General features: G+C 45.9%; 1 protein-coding gene across 5 annotated transcripts in view; it reads right to left on the bottom strand.

Annotated features, from left to right (window-relative positions):
* The window catches only part of Cux1 (cut like homeobox 1), a 327,459-nt gene that overhangs the window by 211,816 nt on the left and 106,930 nt on the right, over positions 1-8,713 (bottom strand). The window lies entirely within an intron of this gene.

Raw genomic sequence — 8,713 nt, forward strand, 5'->3', positions numbered from 1 at the left:
GGAGGAGGAGGAGGAAGAAGAAGAGGAGGAGGTGGAGGAGGAGGAGGAGGAGGAAAAGAAGGAGAAGGAGAAGAAGGAGGGGCCACCTTGCCAAATAGTCAAAGCTACAGAGATGTTCAGGAGAACACTACCTTCTGGCCCACCAGATTCTCTTTATGTGACCCAGTCCTTGTGACAGGCATAGTAGCACACTTGTAATCCCAGGGGGAGGCGGACAATTGAGTTTGAGGCTAACCTGAGCTATGTAATGAGATTTTGTTAAAGCATACCCACACTCACCCAGAGAGAGGGGTGAGGAGGCAGGAAGAGGAAAACTTACTAAGGGGCCTTTCTAAGTTTTCCCCAAAGCCATAGCTCCTTGTTAAGAAAAGGGATCCCACAAATTAGTCATGTAATTTCATGTCCATCCCTTCACACATGAATCTCCTTAGCAAACCCTAAAACAGGACAGGACAAACACTAAGAGCTTTACTACAAATAAAACAGATCCCAGAGAAATTACAATATACAGACATTGAAAAGAGCCTTCAAGTACACAGTGAGTGACTGAAGTCTAGGGTGGAGGAAACCTGTTACAGACATCTTCCAAAATGTACTTTAACAGACTGTGTGCTGTGAAGCAGCTGTGCCAACCTGGGGCATCTCAGTGGTGGCGAAATCTTATTAGAATAGCCAAAGAACAATGTTATTCTGAAAGGAGTTGCAAAATGAATCTGGTTATTGCCCTATAAAGAGGTAAGCGTATAACTAGGCTTAAAAGGGTCCACACGTTGTGCCATGTTCAAACAGAAAACCTGTCCACGCTGAGATCCTAAAGAGAACATGTTCCCATTAATTAAACAATGAAAACAGCAGCTTCCCCAATCAAGCAGGAACAAACACGACAGGAAAGAATATACTTCTTGTACAAGGGAAAAAGAGACATGCACACAAAGAGGGTGAAGCTGTGCACTCCACCCTCAATATCATCAGTTTCAACAGAAATAATTAGAGGCTTGACATGAGCTTCCTTCCCCGCCTGATTCACAGCACCCGAGAAAGCAAAGGGGCTGTGGCTGGTACTGAGGAGGGGGTATCCAGGGCTCTGTGCTCAAACTAGTCAGATGCCCACATTAGGGAGTTATATCTGATGGGCAAATGACCAGAATGACAAATCACTTAGAAAATAGAATATATATAAAAAAAAAATGTAATATGGTATACGGTGACGTGGGAATACAGCACCAGCTGTTCAGATGAGGGAATGGGAGGAAGGACAACCCATAAATGATGTGAACCGTGCTTCCTAACTGTTCCATGCACACCCAGCTCTGTGTTTCCTTAAAGTAAAGGTATCAGGGAGACTGAGGAAGGAAAATTACAAATTCCAGGCCTGCCTCAGAAATGCAATGAGAACTTGTACCCAAATAAAAAGTTTTAAAAGGAGGGTTGGAGATACAGCCTATAACAGCTGAAGATCACGACTCAGTGGAGAGTGCTTGGCCAGCATGCACAAGGCCCTAGATTCAACTCTCAGTATTGCTGGCCCCTCCAACAAAGACCAAATAGGTAGAAATTGCTATCTCCTAGTGATACAAGAGCACCTACCTGTTCAAATGATAATTAAAGACTCCAGGTCACACAACCACCACATTTTTGGCTACCTAGTCACTAAATCAAGTCCTCAGAGTTCTTCTGTTTCACAATGTTCTCAAATTTTGCCGCAGTACCATGTCACTCATGCCATTCCTCTCCTGTCCTTCCTTAGCGGCCACTACCCTCCCCCAATTTTAGTGCTCTTATCTCTAAGTTTTACCATACAATCCTTCCCACCTCTGGGGTGTAACATTCTGGAGGGCCACTCTTTTTACATCCAAACACTTGTACTTAACAAGGCGAGACGGCAACATAACCCCGAACAAGAAGTGTTCCAGAAATATATCCCAACAATGGGCTCCTGTTCTTGATCTTACCTAATTATAATCATTTTTGAGCACTTTGCAAGGCACCACTCCACTGTACTACCTTTAACACACCAGGGTCTGTGAAGGGTGATTCCATAGTCAGTATATAGCAGGTTGGGGTCCTGAAGGTTCAGTGGTCCAGACTGTGGGAACCTCTATTTCCCATTTATGAATACTGGTGAAGGGCTGGGGAAATGGCTCAGTCGATAAAGTGCTTGCCTTGCAAGAATCCAGGCCCATTAAAAACAAACAAAGCAAAACCCACCAGCTGCTGCTGTGATCACATTTGTGTACCAAAGCTGTGCAGGCAGAGACAGGCAGATCTCTGGGGTTTGCTTGCCAGCCAACCTGGATTTCTTGGTGAGTTCCAGGCCAATGAAAGACCCTGTCTTAGAAAACAACGTTGAGTTGGGTTGGTGAGATGAAATAAATTGCTTATTGTACAAACTGACAACCCAAGTTGGATTCCCAGATCCACAACAGAAGAAGAGAACTGACTGATAAAAGTTGTTCTCTGATCTCTACATGTCAAGTGCATATCAGTACATGCTCATGGATGCTCCCCCCCGCACCCCCCCCACAAACGATGAGATGCATTGTTCAATATTTGCTTATGCTAGCTATATGTACATGCATTTGTGTGGTCTTTTTCTTTTTTCTCTTAAATTTGGTTGAAGAACATCTGTGATTCTCATATTAAGTCATATCATGATTTGTTTCCCATGTCATTTTCTGGAGGTTGAGACTATTGAGCCATGGTCTTGCTGTGTAGCCAAGACAGCCTAGAACTTGGGGTCCTCCCATAGCAGCCTCTCATGTCCTGCAATTACAGGTGTATACCACCTGTTTGGCATTTTTTTGTTCCTTTTAATAAACAATCTTGGAAAATAATATCACTTATATATTTTCAGTGAATTAATCTGACATAAAAAATACCTCTTCACAGGAAATTAGTTGTTTCCTTTTTTTAATTCATTGCTCTTTGGCAATTCCATACATTATTATACGTATGTTGACATTTATGCCTCTCGTTACTCTTATCTCCCTCTATTTAATCGTATTTTAGTGTTGAGACTAGCACATGATGCACACTCTTGTTCATGACACAGAGCCCATGCTGAATTTCTCCCCCAGAACCGTGATTCCTAACTGACAGGTCACAGGAATCTAAAATTCATCAGGTGCTGGCTCTCAAAAGGGACTCAAGTGAACATCCTATGGTACTATTCCGCCCTTTTAAAGGATCTCTGAAAGAAAAGTTGATTCAGAATCCACTTGAGTTTTTAAAACTGACCTATTTGAAGTAAATATGCTGTGAGTCAGATCCTAATCTGCGTGCCTGGTGTCACTCCCCAACAAGTTACTTGGTGCCAAATATAAGCAGTCTGCTTCTGCACAGGCTGAGCCTAACACAGAAGGGAAATGACCTCAGTCGGCATCTGAGGGCCAGTGTCACAAAGGCCCTGTAACCCTGCCTGCAGACAAAGTGGGCATGCGCCAAGTGGTACTGTCACAATCCTCATTTCAAAAGGGGGCTCCGTGTGGCACACTTTATGGTTAAGAGATGAAGAGGTGAACGCATTGACTGCTACTCACCATATTGGCTCTATTTCTCTCTTTACATTTTTTTCGGTGTTGAAATGGGGACTGAACTCAGGCCTCTTGCATGCTAGCCAGCTTTCCACTGATGAGGCACACCCCCAGCCCTCCCACTGTAGGATTCTAGACAGGTGCTCTACAACTAAGCCATACCTCCAGCTTCTGACTTCATTTTAACATCTACGTTCAAATATTTCTGTGCAATTTCACCTTCTATTTGGTGAGACTCCAGTCCACAACATCATGGGTGACCATGAAGCATACAGTTTGTTGCTTATCATTGCTATGCAAGGTACACAATGGATAGATCAATATGTGGGCAGACACAAATAATTCTGAAGATGTTTATGCCACAGTGTCCTCCTATCAACAATGGAGACAAAATAGTACCAGCGAGCACCATGAGGCTGCAATATACAGTAAGGCTGGGGCTGGGGCAGTGGTAGAGCCCCTGCCTAGAATCCCCCAGGGAGAGGCTGGGGCGTGGCTCAGTGGTAGAGCCCCTGCCTAGAATCCCCCAGGGAGGGGCTGGGGGTGTGGCTCAGTGGTAGAGCTCCTGCCTAGAATCCCCCATTGGGAGCCTGGAGGTGTGGCTTAGTGGCAGAGCATTTATCTAGACTCTAGCAGGTGGCACAAACCCCAGTGAAGCAGCCCTTCTTGTGACACACTGGATATTGAACCTGGCAAGTAACAGGGATGGCAATAATAAAAGATTCCAATGGCCACCATTTATTGAGGCCTCACTTTCATTCACAATTTAAAATGATGTTCCCCCCCCAACTTACCAAGTTACAATCAAGAAGCTACGACATTTGAGCATTCCAACCCTAACCTGATATAAGAACATTTTGTGTGTGTGTGTTTGTATCTTCCCATACATATGTCCAGGAAAAATGTTAGGTGCCCTGTCATGGTCTGCATTATTCCTTTGAGATAGGGGTGATCCCACTGAGCCTGGAGCTAGGCTATCATCAGCAAGCCCCAGAGACCCTCCTATCTCCTCTAGCCCTCACAAACACTGAGATAAGCATGCCTACATTCTGTGTTCAATGTGAGTGCTGGCGGTCCAAACTGGGTCTTCTTGCTGACACAGTTACAGCTCTTATGCATTGAGCTATCTCCTCAGACCCCAGAAGGTGACTCCTAAAAGCAAAAGGCATCCACTTTACTTGATGCTGTGAGACAAAACAGGAGACCCAGTCGCCGGCACCCTGGCACCAGCCTGAGCCTCACTCTAGAGTCCAGATAATCTGTATTTAGTTCATGATGTAAACCTGGAACATCTCACTCTCTCACCGTGTACCAGTTTAAACCATCATTACTCACCACCCTGTGTATTCACTTGGAAACTCAGAGTAGTTAGTATGGCCCACTTCCACATCTCTTACTAAAGGACCAAGTAGATGAAGCTCACTTGCATGGCATGAAATTCCCTGAAGATCTCCCCAAGAAGGGTACAAACCCACAGAACAACTGCACGTTTACTGCAGAAGGCTGAACAAAAACACAGAGGAGTTTTCTTCTGGTATTTTTCTGTAAGAAGTGTCTGGTTATGAAAACCAGCCCTGTACTTGAAGCTTCTCTACTGCACCAAGTGTGATGTCAGCTGCCTTTATTTATTATCTATTTGAAGGGGAGGGGGCAGGGGAGAAGAAAATTTCCTGTTCCTTCCCTAACAAGATGAGTCACAATTTCCAAACATCAATCAATCCTTGAGTCAGAGTGGAGTAAGAAGAGGAAACGGCTGCAAGGCCTCCCACCATGAGCACTTCTCAGAACCATGGAAAATCAGGAACCCCAAGGTGCTGACTCCACTTCCCTACTCCTCCTTACATAGAATCACACAGCATGTGGACCACAGACCACAGGCACAAGAGCTCGCAGCTCAGTTCTTCTGCTTCCTCAAGTGCTAGTAGTACCAATATTATCATTCATGATCAGCATGCACTTTGGCAGATGCAGAAACACAGAGGTGGGTGCAATGCCCAGCCTCAGAGCCCATGCGCACAAAGGAAAGGCAGAAGGCACAGAACACACAGGACCGTGACTCTACACAGTCAGGTGTGTACAGACAGCTGTGGTGTGGCGACAAGAAAACAAACAGATCAGGATCGGTGGCTAGGGCTCCATACACACCGTTGAGCTGACACCTCCAGAGGGAAGGTGAGGACAGCAGCAGGGACTCAACAACCCACACAGTAAGTAAGGGGAGAGACATTCCAGAACAAGAGTCAGCTCCACACAGACAGAGGCTGGTGAAAGTGCATACCGTGCTGGCCTAAGACTTGAGGATTTCTAACAAGTTCCCCAGGTGGAGAGCACGCTGTTCCCTGAACCACAGCCCAAGGGCCGGATCTAGTCAGTATCCCACTTGCTTCCTTGTTTGTTTTAAATCACATTTCATCAAGACATGGGCCCCCTCACCACCTACATACGGTATGAGGCAGGCTTACAGCAGAGGTGAGAAGGTACCAGAGGCTGATTGGCTGTCCAAGTCTTTACGGACTGGCATTTACCATGTGTGCTTGCCATACCTCACTGACAGATACGAGCAGACCAACAAAAACAAACTGTTCGGGTCAGTGGGCTTTTCTAAGTATCAGACTAACTCACGTTGAGTAGCTTTCTTTTCTGTGGGACTTTTAAGACCCTGGAAATTCCTGGTGCTATTATTCAGGGACAGACTTCCCAGGAATGTGCATATTTGGTGGGCTAGGAGTAGACTGTCATCAGGGGTAACAACTGAAATAACGGCATCTTGGGAAGACTGAGTGCAGACAGACAGACTGAAAAGGAGACAAACTGGAGGCAGAGAGCAAGTCAGATGGTTGGTAAAGTGACTGTAAGGAAGGGCCAGCAGACTCTTCCTACAGAGGTTAGATAGTAGGCCGTGCTGGTCACATGGCATCTGTGGTAAAGAGGCATAACTGGACTCCAATAAAGCTTTGTTTTTGTTTGTTTCTTAAGACAGGATCTCACTATGTAGCCCTGGCTGACCTAGAACTCCAAGATCCTCCTGCCTCTGCACCCCCAATGCTTTTAACTACATCTCAGTGTGAGATGAGGAATGAGTCTGAGACAGGGAAGATGGTAGTCTTGCATCACACCTGAAACCACAGAACTGCACGCGTCAATGTGGTGAAAAGTAGAACTGTGGCTCTGCACCACAGCTAGGGTAGGTGTGTTGGGGACAGAGCCCAGGGCTTTGTACACGCCAGTCAAGAACTCTACCCACTCAACCCCAGCCCCAGCCTACACCCTGGGTACTAACATCAGAAGCTTATAGAATATGTGGGTGTAATAGCATCCCCACCCAAATACCTCTTTTAAAAAGATGATAGGGGCAGCTCACACCTGCCTTTAATTCCCATGCAGCTCAAAGGTCTTACATTCTCTTCTGGTCTCCATGGGCAGTCCAACACATGTGATTTACATTCACACGAACATGTGCATATACTCTCAAATGATAAATGAAGACAGGTTCTCATGTATCCCATACTGGACTTGAATGTTCTATATAGCAGAGGCTAACATTAAACCCCTGAGGAGGCTGCCTCCACCTCTGGAGTGCTGGGAACTAAAGGCTGGGAACTCCCAGTTTAGGCAGTACTGGGGGGTAGAACCCAGAACTTTGTACATGCTAGACAAGTGCTCTGCAAGTGTCCTCTTTCTAACATGGAGGTTGTTCTTAGTTTCAGTCACACAGACAGCAACATGTAACTGTAGGCTATGGTTTCCCAGGCCTACTCCAGGGCTATGTGGGAGAATAAAGAGAAGACCATAACTCAAGTCTCTGGGAGTTGACTTCTCGAAAGGGCCCATTTGCCTGTAAAGGCATTTGGGTACTCCTACCTTCTATTCCTCCTTCTCTTCCTCCTCCTCCTCCCCCTCTTCTTCCTCTCAGAATTCCCACCATCAGTGGCTACGCTGGTAGACCACTGCCTAGCAAGATAAAGCAAGCCCCTTGTCCAACACTAAGGAAGTTACTAAGATGGGCTAGAGAGACAGCTCAGTCAGTAAAGCTCTTGCTATGCACGCATGAGAGGACCTGACTTTGTACCCTCCGAATTTGAAACCATGTAAAAATCCCCATGTTGTGGTACATGTCTGGGGCTCCCTAGCCAGCCAGTCTGCCTAGTCTAGTCAAGTCTCAGGCCTGTGAAAGAATCTGTCTCAAAAAGACAAGGTGGACAGCACCCAAGCGGCAACACTGACTTCTAGTTGACTTCTGGCCTCCATACATATGCGCACATGGGCACAGATACCTGGGTACACATGTACTCACGAACATTCAAAATATTACTAAGAAACTCAAACAAGAGAAGGTGTTAGATAACACACAGTGACCAACGTTTCTCAAATAATCTATTTGGGAAAGGGCACCCTATGGATTCATTTAGCTTTACTTTCTGAGGTGCTAGGGATGAAACTCAGTGCCTCTCAAACTGAGGCTCTGTACCCAGTCTGTACCCAGTGTGTGTAGTCCTGGGGACACACCCCTCAACTTAAATGCTCACTTTTTGCAAGTGCTTTACTGCTGAACTATACCTCTAGCCGTTACCAGATGGATGTTTTAATTTCTAGTCCTCTGTGCACTGAGATTTTTATAAACTATAATGAAAATGCCATTTGGATGTCACTGGAATGTCGCATTGCTATAAACGTTTCTCCACACCTCCTCCAAGTTTCCGCACTCATTTCAACACACCCGGGCTACTGTCCTTTGATTGCGCCCTCACATCCTGACATTGTGATGTTGCTATAGCCCTTACTGGGCCTCTTGAAGTTTCTTTGCTGACAAGCGACCAAAAACCATACTGCCCAATCAGGCCAGTAAATGCTGCTAAGCAGGGGGACCCAGCAAGTGGCTCCAATAAACTAGAACAGCCTTGGATCATTGATAGTACCAGGGGCCACAGGTTTTAAGTCCCTGAGAGTTTGGATGGCCCAAAGGAACTGACAAAGAGGCAAGGGAAGTCTCCATTTTCATGAGGAAACCAGGAAAACTTTGGTACTGAAAAGATACTCAAAGAGGCTGGAGAGATGGCTCAGAGGAGAGTCCATGACACAGGTGAGGACTTGAGTTCAGATTCTCAGCATCCATGGAAAAGCTAGGTATCACTGCACACGCAGCTCTAACCTCAGGGCTACAGAGCACAGAGACGGGGGGG

The sequence above is a fragment of the Mastomys coucha genome, unplaced genomic scaffold, assembly GCF_008632895.1.
Source record: "Mastomys coucha isolate ucsf_1 unplaced genomic scaffold, UCSF_Mcou_1 pScaffold22, whole genome shotgun sequence".
Taxonomy (NCBI): domain Eukaryota; kingdom Metazoa; phylum Chordata; class Mammalia; order Rodentia; family Muridae; genus Mastomys; species Mastomys coucha.